The sequence below is a fragment of the Anser brachyrhynchus genome (genome assembly GCF_964034855.1).
Source record: "Anser brachyrhynchus genome assembly, chromosome: 4".
Classification (NCBI taxonomy): Eukaryota; Metazoa; Chordata; class Aves; order Anseriformes; family Anatidae; genus Anser; species Anser brachyrhynchus.
The window spans coordinates 13704208-13725582 of NC_137698.1; the positions used below are offsets into that span (position 1 = coordinate 13704208).

Consider the following 21375-nt stretch of genomic DNA (forward strand, 5'->3'; position numbering starts at 1 on the left):
CCACTCCAGTTACGTTTTCTTATTTCACAGTGTTATGGTCATATTCCACATCTCGGTGTGTGATGCAAACTTATTCTTGTCGTAGAGCAAGAGATTTTTAGAGGGGGGAAAGACCACCCCCCAAAACGAAGCAGTTGAAACTGAGGTAAAATTCTTGAAAGAGCATGGTTCATGTGTGCATAATATCAAGTGTGAGCAACCATCCTTGTTGTGTGGATTAACTTGCTAAAAAGCACCTGTAAAACGTTAGTGTTAGACTTTTGAATATCTCTGGTTATTTCTTTAATTACGTGTACATGCTCAGCGTTGCTCTGTGCTTATGTATTTTTTTTATTTCTTCTATGGCAGAAGACAACTGATTTTCTGTGTTCATTTCATATCTTGGGTGTGTGCTTATACGGTACCAGGTTCTTATATTTCTTACCTTGTTGTCCATGGAATTAAACTCAGTCCAACAGAAAAACTGTTGACAGATGCTGAGCAACAAGATCTTGGCTTGATGGAGATATTGGCCACTTCCCTAGCAGCTACCTCACCCTATGACACCCTGCCATGGGGACGCTGGGGAGCAGTGGTCTTACCTATTGTTCTGAGATGTTTCATAGTATGCCTTTATCCTTGTGGATACTGGTTCTTAGTGAGAAACGTGTTGTATTTTGCCTTCTCCACCACAGAGGCTCACATTTGGACGGGAAGGCTTTAGATTTAGGCATGACTGCAGACATTGATGCTTGCTCAGAGCCTGCAATATGGGAAATTGTGGGTCAGTTGGGTGAACCTGCTGAAGCCCAACTTGCATCAAGTGTTACAGTATTGCTGCTGCCCACCTCTGTTGTTTTAATTTTCTGAATAGTCAGGTGTTTGCTCTTGCAAGGTAAAAAAGGGAACACTAGGGTCTGTCAGAAAATACTTTGCCCGAATGTTAGATCAGATTGTATGGATGCAAGAGTAAGAACTGTAATTTTATGGTTTGCCCTGCTGCCAAACTGAGATCTTTAAAGCACTTGGCTTTTGGGCACTTGGCATTAAGGAGGAAATTAGAAATAAAGTTGGTGCTACTCTTTCCTGTTCAATTTTATAGAATGACTACAGCTGTGTAGAAAAACATAACTTTTTTCTCTGGATGCTGTGTAACTGGCTTTTAAAGCGAGCACTGTGCCTCACAAAAGCTCAGAATTATTTGTATGACAGTCATCTTTGTAACAAGATTTCCTCTTCCATTTCTCTCTGTGTGGGAGAAGGGGTCTGCATTCAGTACTTACCCTAAAGTGAAAATTGTGAATATACTCCTCAGAATGCTGCTGCTGTTGTAAGTTGTGATGAATTCAGGCATGATGGTACTTCAGTGTGATGCCAAGAGTTTAAATTTAGTTATGCTGGCAAGTTATTTGCTAGAAGGTAGTGTCTGGTGGCCTTTGTAGAAGTGGGTGGTCTCAGACCATTTCCGTACAGGTGGATGAGTCATGCTCCATATGAAGTGTTGCTGTGTCGTGGGCTCGTATTAGAGGGCTTGAAAACTGAGATTAAATCAGGTAAGTTTAAATGCCTGGTATGTCTCCTTGTTCATGTGAAGCCTTCAGGCCACGAGTCACCTTTGGAAACCACAGTATCTTGGGCTCACTGGCCAGCAGGGAGTATAACAGCATGGCAAATCATCTGGGAGATTGTAATGGAGGCTTGCAGTGGTCCTGAGCTTCAGACGCGTAGCTTTAGAGAACAGAGCTTTTCCTGTGCTAGCACAGTAAGACTTTTTCATCCTGTAATAACATGTTACTGTGGTTTTATATCTTCTGAATCTAGAAGTACCAAGTTCTGGTCCTGCTTGGGGTTCTTCAGAGCGGGTCTACAGTACAGGCCCTACCTGTTTCTGCCGTGCTGTTCTTGCCCTGGTAATAAGCAGTACATAATCTTTGTTTCTTCTTTGGCTGTGGGCATCTAGACAGAGATGATCATAATTTCTAGCATGTGGAAAAGAGCACAGTCTTACTATATTCCTTCAATATGTGAGATGAAAGCCATGTTGCTAATTTGTGCCAAGCATGAGTTCGACTCTTTTAAGCAATTGAAACCAAATTGTGCTGTGAGGCATAGGCTTGAGCAGTGCTTGGTATGTGAACTGTACCCCTCCTGAGGTTCTGCTGAAATTTTACTTGCTGCTGTTTCAGAGAACTGCACTTTAAGGTAGCACTGTTTTCTTTTTTTGCCTTGGGTTATATTCTGTCACCAGCCAGGGGCCCTTGGGAGGCAGCAGGGGGAGGCACCAAGAGCTGCTGCTCACAGAAGAGCAGGACGATTCCTTGGTCAGCCGTTTTTCCTGACTTGGCTGTAGCAGGCAAAGTGCAGGAGGAGAGAACTCTGTACAGTTTGGAAGGTGGCTAAGAGGAAGAAGAAACCTTGTCATTTAATATTTGAGAGGGCCCAGAGACTGTTACTATGGTCCTAACAGAAGGGTCTCTTCTTTCAGTCCTCCTACTTGGGTAGTTGATGAAAAATGCCTATGTCTGATAACTTTGGCCGTGGGGACTAGCAGGCATGTGATGTTCTTCCTTCAGCTATTATGGATGGAGCAAAGGAGGCTGCTGTGCAAACCTCAACAGTTAGCATGTGGTAGCATTGCTTATCTGAAACTGTTGGGTGGATGAGACCATAACGTGAGGTTAGTGTGAAGGTAGTGGAACCCATTATACCTGCTGTAGGAAGGAAAAACTGTTTGTATGTCAAGTCCTAATCATGTTAATGACAGTCAGAGAAGAGAGACATCTGACAGACTTGGGGGAGGTGGTACTTAGAGAATATTGCCTGAACGGTTGTGTCCCGTCGCCTGAATCTTGCAGGAATTGTTGAGGTTTCTAAGAAAGGTATTAGCTGTAATGATGCCAAATGTTGCTTTGGATATATAACAGCAGCTGTCATTTAACCTTCATAGGAATTTTCCTTTTTTTAATTTCAGATTTCTATAATATTAGTTATACTGCAGCAGCTCCTAGTCTGCTTCTTCTGATTCGTCCTTTCATAGTAATAATGGAGGAACTGTGTGCTTTTTACTTCAGAAAACAAACAGGCAAACAAACAAAAAAAGTTTGTTCCTTTGAAATACAGCTGTGAGATACTACTTTAGAAACATAGTTATGTCCTCAGAATTGATTAAGAGTCTGATGTTTTTAATAATAATAAATTAGTGAGACAGCACATTTTCTACATGGTAACTGACTGGAAGGCAACAAGATTACTTACAGTGTTTAGTTTCAAATATTAGTTTTCTCTTCTTTAAATTACATTAGTTATATCTAATTATAGGTACAGTTTGTGGTAATCAATTTGAAGCATAACGATGTGAGTTACCCCTCTCTATAAAAAATATATTTTGACTTGGAACATTAGAGGTATTTTGAATGCTGTGTGATTTTTCATTTATGATTTGATTACATAGGTAATTGAAATGTGACAGACTCTGATAACATTGTGTTGGAACAAATTGGTGAGTTCAACTTGTTTCTCAGATATTTTCTTTTTGCCTTCACACAGGCAAAAGAAATGAGTTTCCATCTGCTTGCTGTACAGATGGTTATGAAGCATTTGATATTTTTTCAGTCTTACTTGTTTCTTTCCATTGTGATGTCCATTGGAAGCAAAAAATCAAACAAATAAACCAAATACCTACCAACCAAAAATAATCAATTAACCCACCAACAAATTTATTACTGCCCAATGACAATAAAACAGATTTAAGCGTGCACATACAGAGGTGTAATTTAGGTGTGGATTGTAAGGAATTTATGTCAAGTATAAACTCTGCCACTGCGGTTATCATCTGCTAGTCGTAAGAATTACCTTATGTTGTAAATGAATTACTTCTTGATTATGATGAATTGCAAAACTATGCAGTCACTTAATAAAGACTTTGCTCAATATTTAGTAAACGTTTATAAAAGCTATATTACAACTTTTTCCTTGTGATGAAACCGAGTGACCAACCTAACCTCAAATGTCAGTTAAACCAGGTGTTTTTATTTCCATCTTGTAATATGTCTGGAGAAAAAGCCAATTGGGCCACTGCACACAAGTCAGCACACGCAACCTTAATTCAGAAATATATTATTCAAAATAAACTATAAACAAAATGCATCAAATGTGTACTTAGATGCTATTACATGTGATTACACTGAACATGGCCAAGTTTTTGTCTGATTTTAGAGTCCATGTCATGCAAATATACACACTTAGATTTACTTATGAGCGGATTAACTGCAGCAGCTTGTTCATTTACAATGAACTAAAGCGTGTGTATAAATTCCCTCAGGATTAGGACTTAAATATATTGCGGTAAATTGTTTTGTTGGAATGCCTATAAACAAACAAAAACAGCCTGACCAGAAACTGTTGGTTTGCTGGGGAAGATCAAGGGAGGGCTGATGACATGAGAGCTGTTCTTCACCAGCCAGAGAGAAAAACTTGCCTCTGAAACTTCCCAGAGAATACAAATTTCCAATAAGTTGATTCAGGATCATCGATCCGTATTGTTATGGATACTAATGAAATGTTTCATTAGCAAAGTGTCTAAAATTTAATTTAGATACTGTTATGATAATTTGTGCTTACTACAAGTATGGGTGCCCTGCCATATGTAATATTATAGGAACTCTTCTAACACCGTGATTTGTAAATTTTTGTTTCTCCCATTTGTAGGTAGCTGAAATTTTTTCCATGGTAAATATGCATTCCTGTGTATTAGGTTTAAGCTCACTAAAAGCAAACTAGTAACCTTAGAAATTGTCATAGATTTGTACAGAGTTGTAAGGTTAAATAGAGCTTTAAACTAAGTTTGAATGTCTTGCTATTGGCCTTTTTCTTTCCAATTCATTATCAGCATTGTTCAAAAAATAGCAAAATAGTTCTTCTGATAACTTTTCTTTTGGTGAAAAGAACATAATTGAAGCTAGCTTCTCTTAGTGCTTAGTACTTGTGTTTTAAAAAAAAAAATAATGAAAGGACCTTTCATGAACCCTTCATTCTTTGGAGTATGCATCTATTTTGTTTTGTGTGATGAGTTTTACTGTGATGTGCTTGCAGAACTAGGTGGAAGTGTTCAGTTAACATGTTGAAACAGACGATTCATGGGTTTCCTGGGGTTTTCTATGTGCAAGCTCTCACCAGCCTTGACTGGGGCAGAAGTTTGCCTGGCTCCTTCCAAACGGTGTCCTTCCAGTGCCACCTCTTGGTAGGCTCACTCACTGACATAGCTGCAGAGTTTCATGAGTTGAAGAGGTAAGCGTAGCAAATGTTTCCGAGTGATCTGGCTGACCCTTAAAAAAGAAACAGCCTTCATACCCATTAGCTGCCCGCTGAGCAAGCATTAACCTTGTCTGGTATCAGTGGATATGTGGAAAACTGGACTCCACATGTATTTGTTGAAAATACAGTAGTAGGCCTTATTCAAAGCAGAGCTCAGCTGTTGCACCCACCACTCCTGGGTTTAGTGATGTTGTGACAAAAGTTTCCATGTGTTTAGATTCGTCCCAGTAAATAAAAAGCTGTAGTGTAATGTTATCAAGCAGATTTTTTAAATCAACTTAGTGTGCCTAGTAACTTGGCTTATAGCATTGAGTGGTCAGTCATTTTTAGTTTTACAGCAGATGGGAACAGATCTGGTTATATAGAGTTGCATTATCTTACATGCCCTGAAGAGTAAAATCAAAAATCCTTCATGTTTCAGTTTAGGTGGTTGTAATTACAATGCTCCTCACACAGTTTGCCTTCCTCCAGTCCTTATTTGAGTAATGGTGATAATACCAATTTTCTGCGTATTGGTTAGCATCATACCACAATCCTTTGCAGCTGTGACAGGCCCCTGAAGAAGGAAATGCTGTCTTGAATGGGGTTGAAGAGTGTTCAGTGAAGAATCACAGAATGGTTTGGGTTGGAAGGGACCTTGAAGATAATCTAATTCCAACCTCCCTGCCATGGGCAGGGAAACTTCCCACCAGACCAGGTTGCCCAAAGCCCCATCCAGCCTGGCCTCGAGCACCTCCAGGGATGGGGCATCCACAGCTTCTCTGGGCAGCCTGTGCCGGTGCCTCACCACTCTCATAGGAAAGAATTTCTTCCTTATATCTAATCTAATTCTACCCTTTTTTAGTTTAAAGTCATTACCCCTTGTCCTATCACTGCACCCCCTGACAAAGAGTCCTTCCCCAGTTTTCCTGTAGTCCCCCCTTTAGGTACTGGAAGGCCACAGTAAGGTCTCCCCGGAGCCTTCTCTTCTCCAGGCTGAACAACCCCAACTGCCTCAGCCTGTGCTTAATAAGCCTGTGCTTAAATAACCATGTGCTGAATCATCCAGCCACCTTAAAGAAAGCACAATGTGAAATACAATACTATGGCTTTTAACCCAAAGCTTTATTGTTGGTGTGGTTGTTTTTTTTTTTGGGTGTGTGAAAAAAGCAATTCCTTATGAATAATGCAAGAAGATGTGATGATCACAAGTCATATGATGATTGATCTTTTGAAACAGAATCTCATCAGGTGCATCTTGTATGTATAGTATAAGTAGCTTATAAAACCCATGGAAGCTTGCAGAAAAAGTTGAACAAATTCAATATGTTAAGGAGCCTGTCCTTTCCAAATTTCCTTCTCCCAAGATATCCATGTTCCTTCAGATTTTAGGAATATTTCCAGGTGGATAATGGCAGCACGCACAGCTTTCACCAAAAGAATCTAAGCACAAAAGGCCAAAGTGAGGCAGGTACCTAATACCGCTTCTTTGGGCGCTTATTTCTTTATTCTGTCTTGATTTCATTCCTTTGTCCATTTTTAGGCTGTTGCTTAGCATTTTATACTAATTTTCAAAGTAGTGTAACTGGTAAGTCTGCAGATGAATGTTAGTTGCTCAACAGCCCTTGCATGCATATATATTCTTTAGGCAAAGCAGAACCAATCCTGTCAGTTTTGTCCTATGGCCAGTTTGTGTTAAAATCTCTTATTTATGGAGATGGTATTGGTGGTGATAGCGCTATAATCAATAGCTCCCTTACCCTTTACCTTGTTACGGATTGTGCCTATAAGTGCTGAGGAAAGCCAGGGATGAAAAAATAGCTTCAGAGAATACTCCATAAAGATGCTCATCTAATCTAATAATACAGACTGAACAGATGAAAAGGAACTGAAAAAGTGCTATTCAAATGCCAGACAATACCAAGGAAATCATCCTGCAAAAGTGTTTTACAAGGATGATTAGGAAAGAAAACCACCTGTAACTGTACCTACATGGATGGGAACAGGGAGGTAAAAAGCTTTCATTATGTCAGTGAAGAAGAGAAAAAGCTTAATTTTTCTTTCAAGCTTACTCCTGATGAAGTTGTGGCTTTCTAACACAGCCCAAAACCCCTACTGCCAATATCAGTTAGGGCATCTTAATCATTTCAACAGCAGATACTTAACGTTTAACCGCTTCATCATTTCTGGTGGCTCTCCCTGCAGTGTTTTAAAAGCCCATCATCATGCTTCTTGAAGGGCATACACAAGCATCATCAGTTTGGCTCTTGGGCAGCTCTACTGGCTAGGTACAAATCTCTAGATTCATAGAAAAAAAAAAAAACAAAAAAAAAACAAAAAAAACCGAGTTTTCTCTGTAGTTTATCTTAAGGACTTAGAGATGCAGAAGGGTATGAATTCATAGAATCATAGAATATCCAAGTTGGAAGGGACCCACAAGGATCATCGAGTCCAACTCCTGGGTCCCTAAAGGACCACCCAAAAAAAAAAATCAGACCATGTGTCTGAGAGGGGTGTCCAAATGCTTCTCTTGAACTCTGGCAGGCTAGGTGCCGTGACCATTTCCCTGGGGAGCCTGTTTCAGTGCCCAACCACCCTCTTGGTTAAAAAAAAAAAAAAAACAAAAAACCTTTTTCCAGATATAACAGCCCGAACCTCCCCTGTTGCAGCTTCCAGCCGCTCCCTTGGGTCCTGTCACTGGTGACTAAAGAGAACAGATCGGCGCCTGCCCCTCCACTGCCCCTCGTGAGGAAGCTGTAGGCCGCCATGAGGTCTCCCCTCAGCCTCCTCTTCTCCAGGCTGAACAGTCCCAGTTATTGAGTTCCTTTCATAGGCATGTGTATATTTTTTTTTTCTGGCCTGATTGGTGGGTTACTTAATAAGAAAGAAGAGATAACATCTTGCCACTGGCAGCAGAATTAACCCCTTTCAGAATTAGTGAAACTGCTCAGAAGAGAAGATAACAGACTTAATGCAGAATTGCAAACCGCCCTTAATGATTAATTTTTAATCTTATTTTTTTGTGGTTGCTGAAAGTATTGACAAAGTTTGTTCATTCCAAAATGTTGAAATTCATATTAGGGATTTGGCACCATCCCTCAATCATGGTGGAAATTCTCTTTTCTGGTTGAACATTGAATAGCTTATGAGTTGGGATACTTCTCGGCCCCTGTTGGAGGTAGGGTTTAGGGCTCTGGCTTACATGATTCAGAGCTAGGGCTAGGATTTTTTTTTCTTCTTTCTATTGAAAATCAGTCTACAAGATTATCTAGTGTGAGTTTCTCAACTGCCTGTCATATAAGAAATTACTATACTTTTTTTAATGCTACTGACCCAGAGAGAAGTTAAAGCGATTGAGGTTCTAGGCTTGTAAATTAGGACACTCACCTGGGACACAAGAGGCTGGCCAAGTCCAAGTGTGGTGTCTTTATAAAACCTTTTTTTTTTAGGGCCAAAAAAGAATTACTTTCATTGTCTTCATGGTTCAATGAGATTCTCCTTGCAGGTCTCTGCACGATAGTTGTTCAAATACCACGCAATTTGGAGCTCTGTTGGCTCATGTGGTCGAAGCATGTTTCCTCACTCTAAAGCAGTGGAAAGCAAGCTGAGCTTTTCTGAACTGTCTTTTAAGCAGCACACTTGGTTTATATTATTGTGTTACATATAGCTTTATAGCTATCCTGTATTTATTCTCATTTCAGATACTCTTGGTAGAGAGGAGTGTTTCTGAAGTACCTAGCCATGAGTGGAAGGTGTTTGTGGCAAGGTTTGAATTCTGAGGTGCAGCTTGTTCTGTTTCATCAAACTCTTGGCCCAGGTGAAACTCATGCAAATGCTTGGCTTTCCTCCTGAAGCCAGCTTTTCCTGCCCATCATCTGTGTGCATACTGTCAGCATATACCTCTGTAAAGTAGTTAATGCTTTATTTCTGTGATTATCTGCATGGAAATAATGGAAGAAAAGACCAAAACCAGTGCTTTATTCTACTGTCACATTCAAAGTGTGAAGGGAAATTATTTGGTCTTGAAAGTCTCTGAGTAGGATTTAAGGAAAATATTTGTGTGTCTGTCAGTGATGCATGTTTGGCCTTGCGTGCAAGGCCTGCTCCTGTGATTCATTTTACAACAACCTTTCCACAAGGTCAGAGTCTGTGATGCCCTTTCATGTTATTACATGGCTTTCTCTAAAATGCAACAGAATTGTTGGTGGTGGAACCTGGTGATTGCTCCTACCACAGATTTTATAGAAAAAATGATTACAATGCAATAATCTGTTGCAACAGGTAATAAATAGTCAACATGTAATAATTGCTCAGATACATGGCAACTTGTATCTACAATCTGGCTTCTATAATTTGTCATGTATGTTTCCCTTTCTTACATTTCTTCTTTAAATCACAGAAGTTTTAATTGGACATGGAGTTACTAAAAACTTCATTTGTCACAGACATACTGAAGTATGTCTTCATTTTTTCAGGAGATCTGCCAAAATTCTTTCTTTGGTTTGAATGGGTGAGATAAGAAATTGGCATGGATGGTTGGAGGCTTTCACTTCCTCCGCCTTGCAGGGATGCGTCCCAGACTTGTGGCACAGGGAAAGAATAGTAGGAAAGAGCTAAGTGCAGCATGTTTTAGAGTTAGGTTGGAAGTAGGAATAGGTTATTAGGTGTGACAATAATATTCTGATGCACTGGGAACTTGGTGATGAGAAGGGGACAAGTCTTACTTGTGCGATAGTCCTGTTGAGATGGCTCTGCTACTATGCATGAAGACGCATGAGAAAATGATTAACGTAAGTGGTACCGCTGATTTCAGGCACAGTTAAAAGTGGGGAGTTTGAACAGCTTTCAGGATAAGAGGAACACTTCAGAGGGTATTTGCTCACAGTCTATTCTCTAGTGTCACAGCAGTTGAAGAACATGTTGAAAAGAGATGTAGTACAGGTGACAAGATGATGTTTCTTTCTTTGTCCTGAGAAGAGCCCCATCAATTGTCTTCTGTGGTGAAAGCAGAATAATCTGGATAGTCCCAACTGATACTGTGGGAACCTCAGAGTTCATTGTCAGTCACCAAGAGGGATTGTGACCTCTCCCAGGGTAAGGCAACCATCTGAGCTAGTTGTCTAGGCCCTTCCTGTGTCTGAATAAGATTTCTCGTAGAGCAAAATATATCTTGGTGGGCGAAATGAGTTGCCTTTTGGTGATGCCTCTTTTGGGTCCTAATGGGAGGCTTATTTAACTGGCATAGGCTGGATAGCTGACTGAAGTTAGGTAAGGCAGCCTCTGCCAAGTTACATTGTTTATTCCCTAAGAGAAAGCCTCAGCTGGGCCAAAACTTTGCATCCTGGTGGACAGGCTGGATCTTTCCGATCGTACAGCCAGGTATTATGTTCTTGCAAAGTAGATCTGTGCTTTTCTCGCCCAGTGAGACCACAGCCCCTGTAGCCTCTATGCTGAAATGAGAAAAGAGGGGTCTATGATGGGAGGAGGAAGAGAGAGGCCTGGAGAGAATCTTGATTAGGCTGGTTCAACCTTCTAACAGCATCACCGAATGCAAGTGTAGTTGGAGGTGGAGGCAAACTTACCTGACATGTAAAATGCTACCACTGGTAGAAATTCTTTCCTGATAACCCAAACTGCAGCGTGCTTTTTTGTGTGGCCTGACAGAATGTCTGGTATGTTACCTTTGGCATAGGCTATGCTGGTTTGTTTCATGCACTGTATCAAAAACATGCACTGCATCAAAACACAACGCGAGTGTCCAAAAGTAGGAATCAAAAGAGTTACAGTAGAGGTAATGTTTGAGAGAGGCTTTCTGCTTTCTCATCTTCTGTAATATCTGAATTAAACTAGGTAATTGGAACTGAGCAATTTGTCCCTTAAATTCAGCACCAAGTAAAATTAGTGAGTGGTGCTCTGGTCATATACTTTCCAGGTAAATTTAGGAGATATGCCTATTGCAGAGAATAACAAGAAGACACTTTGTTGTGCTGTGATTCTTTTGCAAGATCTACCCTCTGGCAACACCTGATTTGGAGAGCTATAATGAATGGATGAGGTCCCCAGTGAGTATCCAACCTAGGAAGAACAACAAGGATAATATTGAGAATTTATTGCTCAGTCTTTTACTCTGAGCATGGACCTAGTTTTTAAGTGTCAATGCGAGTTAAGCACTTAAACCCATTTTCAAAGGCTTTTAAGTGGGTGTAAACCAAAGTTCATCTGAGTGGCACAGAGGGGCCTAACAACCTAAATCTTTCAAGACATTTGGGTCCCTACCTCCCAGTGACTTTCATCTGGAAACTGGGGTTCCTTAGCAGTTCATGAACTTCGGAAATATTTCTCTCTTCTTTATGATGCAGGAGAGATTTCAGGAATAAAATGCAGTCAGGTGGCTTAAGTCCTTTGTCTGAAACAGGTGTGTAAGTATGTCAAAGAGAAATGCTTGTCCTGGCAGTTGCTGGGTAGAGGCAGAGAATGCCAGTGGGTGAATTAAATAGCAGGTAACTGAATAATGCATTTGCTTAGTTTCACGAGAAATTGTTCACCTTTTCTTTTTGCTTTTCCATGTTGCCCTGAGAATCTGGCGCTATTTACAGTTTATTCCATACTGAATTATTTCGTCTGCTTGTTATTCCAAATAAGAACTTTCTGTAAGTCTGTATCACAGGTGAAGAAATCTAAATATATCAAGCACATCTGCAAACAGAGTTGCTGCTGTGTTTCTTATGAACAAATAGACAAATGGCAGGAAAAATATTCTCAGCTCACTCCTGTGTCAATTTGTCAGTTGTATCAGGATTAACATCAGTCCGTGGGTATCTGTTTAACTTCCTTCACACAAATATATGATTACATGGCACTGGTTACCCTGTCCATACCAACAGAGACTTTATTGCTGAGATTAGTTATACGTATTGAACGGAAACATTAGCACAGCAATTTGAAATGACCGATGTGTGCGGTACCTTGTTCAGGAAGACAGTTAGTTTACTGCTTTCGAGGAGGCAGTTTAACCACAGAAAATTGTTGATAGCGATCAAAGTAGATTGCAATGTGGAGATGGTGGAATTTTCAGAAGGATCTAAGCTTTTTAAGCCTCCTAGTTCTTCCAAAGTCTATGCACATTAAGTTGCCCTAGTTCCTAAATGACCGAAATGTTTTGGAAATACTTCCCCTAAAAGGGGGACTGAAAGAGTCATAAGACCTAGACCTCATTTAATTTTTGCATAGGTAAAGTTTGGAAAAATTATCCAAGCAGAGATGGGATTTGTTTATTCATTTATCTTTGAAGTTTGGCTCTAGAACTTCAAAGGCTATGAAAAGTACACGGACTGTGAAAGTACACTTTGAAGACAGAGGTATATTTCAGTACTTTATCTCAAGCTTTATGTTTTAAAAATGGATATACTAGCTAAGATAATGTTGTGTTGTGTGCTAGATCAAAAAGTCTCCTATAAGGATCACTGGTATTCCTGAGCTGTGTGAAATCTCTGATTGACTAGTGCTGCTCTGGTGATCTGCAGTGGCTGTAAACCCAGTGTAATTCTTAACTTGATGCACTGCTCCTTCTGTCATGCCTCACTTGTTCCTTGTAGCTTTCTGTGTTCATGTTATCTCCTTGTATCAGTCTGGTGCTTGCATGCTTCAGTCATGCTTCTATCTCATCACGCTTGATGCCACACAAGCAGTCTAAAAGGGATAAAAGGTAGGGGGAGAGAGTCGAGAGGATTTGGAAGGATGTGCAGAGAAATATGGTCACATTGCCTTTAGTCGTCTTTGTTTTAGCTTAAGCAGGGATGGAAAGATCATGCCTTCATTATCTAGGGTGGTTTCTTCTTTGGATAAGGTCCAGCTTTTGTCGTCTGCTGTGGGAAATGTGGAAAGGCACTGAAAGAGCATGAGAGAGGAATAAAAGGCCTAGTATCTGACACGTCTGCATTTTGCTCAGCTTTTCTTTGGGTTTCTGTTGAAAAATAACTACTAAGTTTCGTCGTTGTTCTAATTGTTGGTCAGTTTCAGGTTGCTCCCATGATCTCATCTTGCATGAGAGAGAAAAATCAAATTAATTAAAAAAAAAAAAGAGGAGAAATCTAATTTATGACAGAAGCCTGGCTTCCTTAGAGCAGCAGCTGTCTTACCAGGATGACAGCATGAGAAGCTCTATAGCCCTTTTGTTTTTATAGCAATCAGATTGTTTCATCACAGAATCTAAAATGTTGTTGGAGCGTATTTACTCTTCTAGCCCTTCCACTTCTCAAACAAGCATTCAGGCTCTATTTAAGTTGGGAAACAAAATTGCAGGAATTGTCTTGTTCCTCCTCATGGATGTCTGTCTTCACCTATCTGGGTGGAGGGGTCTTCTTGAGCCCAAATATCATGGGGAAAGGTGAAGTTATGGCTCAGCAGCCACAGAGAAATCAAACTTTGCTATTGATGGCAGAGACACTGTAGAACAAGTAAGAAGAGCGGCAGATCCTGAGCACTACCTCATGACTGATGAAGACATGGGTGCTCCTGGTGGAATTTCCCAAAGCATCCAGGACTGATTGTGACCCTCTTGCCATAAATCACTCTGGAAAGACCCAGTTTGCCAAATGATTTTAAACAGGCTTGATATAGAAGAAGAGCTGCGAATGTCCAGCATTGATTTCTTGCCCAAAGCAAGATTGTCGTATGCAATACGGCAAAAGATCTATGTACCTGACTTTTACAGACCTAATTATGAGGATAATTATTTTATTTTACATTTTTTTGGAAACTGTCCTAAAATCTCTTTTAAAATCATAGCCCTCCCTATTCAGATTACATGATAAGAGACAATGTGCAGATGATATGCCATACATTATTTTGTTAGGTGATAAAGAAAAGCAAGATGTTCAGAAGACATATTACTTAATTTTTAAAAAAGGTAGTTAAATATATAAATCTTTCCTCATAAATCTTCCTGAATGGACCTAGCTGGGAATTCATCACGTAGAAGTGTTTTAGTTTCACAATTCATTTTTTCCTGTTTTACATCTTTAAGTTGGAGATTGATGCCTGATTAAAACATCTCTCCAACACCAGAGAAGTTTCCAATTAAAAAAAAAAAAAACTCTTTAGCAAACAGGAATATGTCAAATTAGAAAAATCACAGCTACCTGCTCTGTGGATTTTCCACCAGATACTGACATCCGAGGTCTTTGTAGGTTACAAGAATAATTACAGTCCATTTGCATAGACCGGTGCTGAGTCCTTGTAAAATAAAAGCAGGAAAGGATTAGCATGCTTATTCACAGATACAGCATGTTATACGCTGGGTTCTTGAAATAATTCTCTGTTCCCCCCCCCCATGGCTGTGTAATAATTTTCTAGCTTGAAAGATTTAAATATAACCTTGTTTTCAAATTAACTTTATTGCAATTAGTAGAAGGAAACAAGTAGATTCAAAATCGGTTTATAAGGTAAATATTAGCTCACAATTTCTGAAGTGCTCTGTAAATGTGAGACATACATGGATCATAACTCAGATGGTATTCCTAGCTGGTCGAGGACAGTCAGGATGCTCAAAAGATAAGCTGTTGACACTAACTGGAATCAAATATCAGCTTAGTTTGCATTCTTGCTAAAAAGACAATTAAAAATCTCAGCAGAGATCAGGCCTCTGAGCGTTAGGTTCTGTACACAGGCAAAGCATATTCAACGTAAAATCTGTATGAACAAGACCCTTAAAAAAAGAAAATGAAAGAAGTGTTCTGAGAGCCGTTCCCTGACTCAAAGAACTGGAATATTCCTCGTGGGTTATTCAGTTCAAATACTTTCCTTTAAATGTCAAATTGTTCCCAATGCAACTGATTTTTATCTGGTCTGTTTGTCTTGGCACATCTTAACTGGTGGAGCTTCTGCTGTTCCATTTAGTAGTGTTTTTTTTAGTCTGTCTCTCACTGTGAAGAAGTAATATTCTGCTGTTGGTAAAGGGTTTTCCTACAAAGGAAAAATCAAAGGAGAGCTCTGACTTTTTGCGGTTATATACAAGGCTGCTCTACTGATAGGACCAGTAGTGGTAGGCCTAAACTTCAGAAAGGAAGGTTTGGATAAGATTTGTTAGGTGAAATTTTGTAACGGTGGGAGTAGGTAAGGGCCTTGGACTGCCTGGGTATGATGCTGAGTCTCAGGTAGCAGAGATTTTATAGGAAAAGCCTGGACATACTTCTGCAGAGGAAGGGGATGGCTTAGGCAATCTTCCAAGATGCTTTTCAGTTACCCTGACCCCCAGATGCAGAGCTATTTGATTTGTTCACATGCAAACTGTGACTTCCTACCTGGAATCTGACTCACCTCAGGAGGCTGTTCACTGGTTTGTTTTTTTTTTTTTGGTAGTTTGAGAATCATGGAGCCTAGTGCTTGCTGCCAGGTGGAGCAGGTAATCATAGAATGGCTTGTGTTGAATGGGACCTTGAAGATCACCCAGTTCCACCGCCCTGCCACAGGCAGGGACACCTCCCCCCAGACCAGGTTGCCCAAGGCCCCATCCAGCCTGGCCTTGGGCACCTCCAGGGATGGGGCATCCACAGCTTCTCTGGGCATCCTGTGCCTCACCACCCTCAGAGTGAAGAATTTCTTCCTTATATCTAATCTAAACCTTTTTAGCTCTTTTAGTTTAAAGCCGTTACTCCCTGTCCTACCACTACACCCCCTGACAAAGAGTCCCTCCCCAGCTTTCCTGCAGGCCCCCTTTAGGCACTGGAAGGCCGCTGTAAGGTCTGCCTGGAGCCTTTTCTTCTCTAGGCTGAACAACCCCAACTCCCTCAGCCTGTCTTCATAGGAGAGGTGCTCCAGCCCTTTGATCATCCTTGTGGCCCTCCTCTGGACCTGTTCTAATAATTCCATCTCCTTGTGCTGGGGGCCCCAGAGCTGAACACAGTACTCCAGGTGGGGAGTAATGTAGCTCCCAAGATGCTCAGTCTGGAGAGCTTTGTCACAGCACTTTGGACTTGGGCTCTGGAAGATACACCTGTACTGGGAGATAGTTACGGGACATCACAATCTTCCTTTCTGTGTGCAGAAGGATGCTACTTTCCTTTTGAAGTTGAGTGGAGTATCTGAACATTGATGGATACATACTTTAAAAAGGGGGTGGGAAGGCAGGGACAATGACAAAAGCATGTAAAATTTGTTCAAACTTAAGATTAATCTGCCTGTTTTATGGAGGGTGCACGTTTTAATTACCTTTCTTGGCCCTTGAAAGAGAAGATGCCTTCTGAGAATTAAATTATTTTCATTATTATTGTTCACTATTGATTTCTTAACTATTAGTGGGCAGAATACTGAAGGGAGTGCAGAAGGACTTGTATTTTCTTCACATTTTTACTACTAACCTTCTGTGTGACTTTGTAATCTGTTACTTAAATCTACTGATCAGAGAGACTGCAAGAACCTTCTGGTGTGTCTTTGTTACAGGGATAGGACATCGCACAGCTCCATCAAATGTTAAAAATGCACCTCTTTTTTCATTCATATGAGCTTTTGGTGATCAGTTGTACTTAACGCAATTCTGCAGCTTATGTACTGCATTGAAGAAAAAAATGCTTTCCCTTTTTTTTTGTTAGAGTATGTACTCTCTTTAATTTATTTCTGGGTATTAAAACTGCACATTAACATTGCTAGAGAGATCCTTATTGCTTTGCTTAAAAGAGGCATTAAGACTTAAAACAAATACATGAATAAATTATTTACCCAGCATCGGTGTGAATTACGTTCCTCTTGGCTGTAAAGCTATGCACTGTGAAAGTTATTTTTGATCCTGCAAATTGAAGGGGTTCTGAGATTACGGGCTAGGCTTTTGGAAGTGCTCATAGCTGCTCTCACTGAGAACAATGGGGAAGAGCTTCCCCGTTGAGAACAAAGGGAGCTGCAAGGTGATGAGCATGTTTGAAACTTTGTCTGTACACCCATAGACTGGGGATTTTATTAGGGATTCTTTCTGAAGGTTCCAGTAGAAAGATGTAGTTTCAACAGGCAATAGCACCAAGGGATTTAGATTGGTGCAGGTCTGCTGCCTCAGCGCTGCACCTACTTAGAATTTCTCCTTTAGCATTCGCATTCATTTCCCTCTGATGACGCCAGGTCTTTGCCTGCTTTTTTGACTAAGCACTGTCTCCAGTACTTGGTCTCTCTTTCCAGGACTGTTCACAGAAGTCTTTGGGCCTGACTTTTCAGAAACACAAATCTCTTCACGCTGCTTTCCCACCAGTAAGGTCTTGTTCTAAAGCAGTAAGTGCTTTTCAGAACTTTTTTTTGTGTGTGTGAAAAAATTGAATGGTCTTAATTTAAAACAGATATCTGCATCGCTTTGCTGCCTGTTAATGCCACAGTATGAAAGTGTTTCAGTACAGGCTCTCATATCTCTGTGAAGCAGAAAAGTACTTTTATTATCCATTTTGCAGAAGAGATTTAGTGCAGAGATGGTATTGCGTGACATTTTACTTAAACAGGAATGTACAAAATCAATGTGGTCCATATGAAACTACAATAGTCATAGAATCACTTAAGTTGGAAAAAAACCTTCAAGATCATCAAGTCCAGCCATCAATCTGACCTACTAAGTCCCATCACTAAATCATGTCCCTTAGGGCCATGCCCATCTATCTCTTAAGTATCTCCAGGGATGACAGCTTCACCACTGCCCTGGGCTGTCCATTCCAATATGTGACTACCGTCTCCATGAAGAAAGTCTTCCTAATATCCAGCCTACACCTCCCTCGGCACAACTTGAGACTGTTTCCTTATGTCCTATCATCACCAGAAACAAGAGAACGACATCCTCCTTCCTGCAACATCCTTTCACGTAGTTTTAGAGAACGATGGGGTTTCTCCTCAGCCTCCTATTGTCTGGATTAAACAACCCAAATTCCCTCAGCTGCTCTTCATATGTCTTGTTTTCTATTCCCTTCACCAGTTTCATTGTTTTTCTATGCACACGCTCAAGAAACTCACTATCTGTTTTGTGAAGGGCCCGGAGCTGAACACAGTACTTGAGATGCAGTCCTGCTTAATTTGCTAGCACCCTCAAACTTAATGAGGGTGTACTTGATCTCCTTATCCAGACCGCTGACAAAAATGTTAAACAAAACTGGCCCCAATACTTAGCTCTGGGGAATGCCAGTAGTAACCTGCTGCCAACTAGATCGAACTCTATTCATGACAATTCTTTGAGCCTGGCCACCCAGCCAGTTCCTCCCCCAGCAAGTTACACACCTGGTCAAACCATGAGCTGCCAGTTTCTCCAGGAGAGTGCTGTGGGGAAACATTGTCAAATGATGTTGTCTACCTGGGTTTTAGTAAAGCAATAGCCTTTCCTTCATCTTTTGTGGGTCATCTTGTCATAGAAGGAAATCAGGTTAGTCAGGCAAGGACATGCCTTTCTTAAACCCATGCAGGCTGCATCTGATCACTCTATTGTCCTGGACAGTGAATCTAGAATCACTGTAGAAGTACATGTGTGTCTATCAGGAACCTAGATAGGTTGGCCCAAATGATGGGTGATGGATGCAATACTGAATGATGGATGCCCCGCTGTGATTATGAGTCAAGAGACTTATATGAATTCTGAATACATAAATGGCACTTCACAAGAGGAGAACAGCGTTTACATTACTTGTGCTTTGGTGCTGGTGTGACCATTAATGGAATGCATCTTTAATTTTCATGTCCGTAGCGTAAGCAGGAGTGAGAAGTTTGAGGAGAAGTGCAAGAAGGCTAATTGAGATCCTGAGAATTGAGCTATTTGTTATAAGCACGCTTTTTGATGTATTTTATTTCTTCAAAGAAAAAGTGGAATAATTTGATCACAGTCTAGCAATATTAATTTGGAAGTCTGAAAAATTGGATAGCCAGATACCTTTTACCATATGAAGGTGCTGCAATATACAGTAACTATAAATTGAAAGTGCAGCTTCGGTTTGAATGATCAGGGTAATTAATGCCTGAAACAAGTTTTCAGGGGTTATTGTGTTCCTATGCCACAGTGAAGATTAAATAACAAAGCAGTCCTAGAGGGTGTTTCATACCAGATTTAAGGGTAGAAAGTCAAAGTGGTCCTTAAATGGCTGTACCACCAGTGTTCTGGTGCAGTACTTAACCCTGAGTTTGTGGCTACTTGATTTTTTTTATTTTTTATTTTTTGCTATTTTCAGTTCTACGAAACTGGATCTGTCCTATTTACTGCTCTCAAGACTAGAAGGTGCAGTGGTCTGCTGCATCTGTTCTCTAAGAAAGGAGAACAGTAAGAAATACAGGAACTCTGGCAGGAAGTTAGGATGCATTCCATTTCTGCAATATTACTAAATTTACTTATCTTTTAGATTAAAATGACAGCTTGCTACTGGAGTAGCTCAGTACCATTCTTTTTCCTATTCACTCATACCTGTTCTTCTAAAAATTAATTCAAACTAAAAGTAAAATATCATCTTTAATGCTTATTTCATTAAATCTACCACTGAATCCACCAGTTTCAATAAAATATATCCAGAAGGGTACTATGTCATTTTCCTGAACATTGCAGCAGCCATTAAAATATATATGCTAATTGAATGTAGAAAAGTGGGATTTGAAGGTTATGAGCTCTCTTGCTTTTCCTAGGTATTCTGTGTTTGCCCTTATTTTTATGTTGGTTGTCTGCCAACTTCTTTTCTGTATAAAGTAATTATATTCAGGATTAGGTTGTAGGATAGCAATAATAAGTATTTTTATTTTAAACAGTGTGGTATGTAGTCACGCTCAAAAAAATTCTTTGGCTATGGCCATGATCTCATTTCCTTCCTGTTCTTTCTCCATCACCCATGCATTGCTGGGACGGGCGGTCGTTGCCAAGTACTGAATCATACGAGGTTCAAGGGGTATTTTCACTTCTCTCATCAGCCAGGCTGAAGTGCTCGCCGCAACCACGGTAAGGACCAATAATGTGCACGCTGATGAAAAAATGGCCGAGCAAACAAAAGTAAGGCAGCCTTTTGTGTTTGAGATTCAGCAGACACACAAATCTGAGAGCGCCTCTTCTGCTTTGACGTTATCAACAGGTTCAATCTACAATATGCTGATTCTATCATAATACAGAAAATTGGTTAATTCCCTCTGGAAATTTACAATAAAAATAATTCTCTCCTTGAACTGCTCTTGCTTCTTCCTTTGATTGGATGATGCTATCACCTTTATACTTAAGTAAGGAACAAAGAGAGCATTTTTACAGCAAAGTACATGCGTTTGTATAAAAGCTGCACACTCTGTGCACATACTTTTCACTTTCTGAGTATTGGCAAGTGAAGGTAATTAGTCAGGCATATTTCCAAGTGCAAGTTGCTAGGGCATGTGGGAAAACTTGCCCATATGGAAGTGGCAATCAAATGGCTTGAAACTTCATCCCGCCCTCCAAATTTTGCCCTCCCCACCCCTTGGGTTCTTCCTTTCTTTGCGTGTGTCCTCAGATGGGCTGTCCAGCTCTGCACTGGAATTACAGGCTACAGCATTGGCTCTTTTAGTAACTCTGCTGTCCCTGTAGAACTTATTTTGCTAATTAAATGGAGCCATTTTATTCATCCACCAGTAGGACTGAAAGCTTAGCAACAGCAGAAAACTCGAATTTAAAAATTACAGTTGTTCCTGCTGAATAAAAACTGGCAAGCAGGTGGGAATAAGGCACATCTTGTTTTGTCAGGGAAGGTAACTAAGCACTAGTACAACTTCACTATCATGTGGATGAACTCTTTAACTTTGTAAAGTAGCTGCTAAGGATTTGACGGTCATCATGAGCTTGTCATTAGGAGGCATGGATGATGACACGAAAAAGATCAGATGAAGGAAATGGTCATCATCCCTCCTGGCTTCCTAATCTCAGGCACCATGTGTTTCCTGATTTTTAGCATTTGAGGACAGCATGCACTTGAAAGTCATGTAGCTTTGCTGTTAACGCACAGTGGACCAAGTCACCTTTTATACTAGGATGCAGCTTCATTTTTCTCTGTAACCCTGGAAATGTAGGGCCCACAGAGTGCAATTAGGAAGCTTTGTGTTTTGTGTTTTACGTGGGAAGCATCTTCGCATTTCCCTTCTAAATTTTGTTACAGATAG

General features: G+C 40.4%; 2 protein-coding genes across 4 annotated transcripts in view; one reads left to right on the plus strand and one right to left on the minus strand.

Annotated features, from left to right (window-relative positions):
* LOC308195067 (uncharacterized protein) overlaps window positions 1-21375 on the minus strand; it is a 1623621-nt gene that overhangs the window by 1287203 nt on the left and 315043 nt on the right. The gene's annotated exons all lie outside the window — the stretch shown is intronic.
* Window positions 1-21375, plus strand: part of LOC308195065 (uncharacterized protein) — a 77822-nt gene that overhangs the window by 29572 nt on the left and 26875 nt on the right. Inside the window, exons 3-4 of one of the 3 annotated variants that reach the window (XR_013951190.1) lie at window positions 1801-1889; window positions 2988-5549. The exons of 1 other annotated variant lie outside the window; for it this stretch is intronic. The gene's annotated coding sequence lies outside the window, so the exon portion shown is untranslated. Of the gene's footprint in view, window positions 1-1800; window positions 1890-2987; window positions 5550-21375 lie in introns of those variants that run through there. One more of the 3 variants, XR_013951191.1, reaches the window with a different exon arrangement.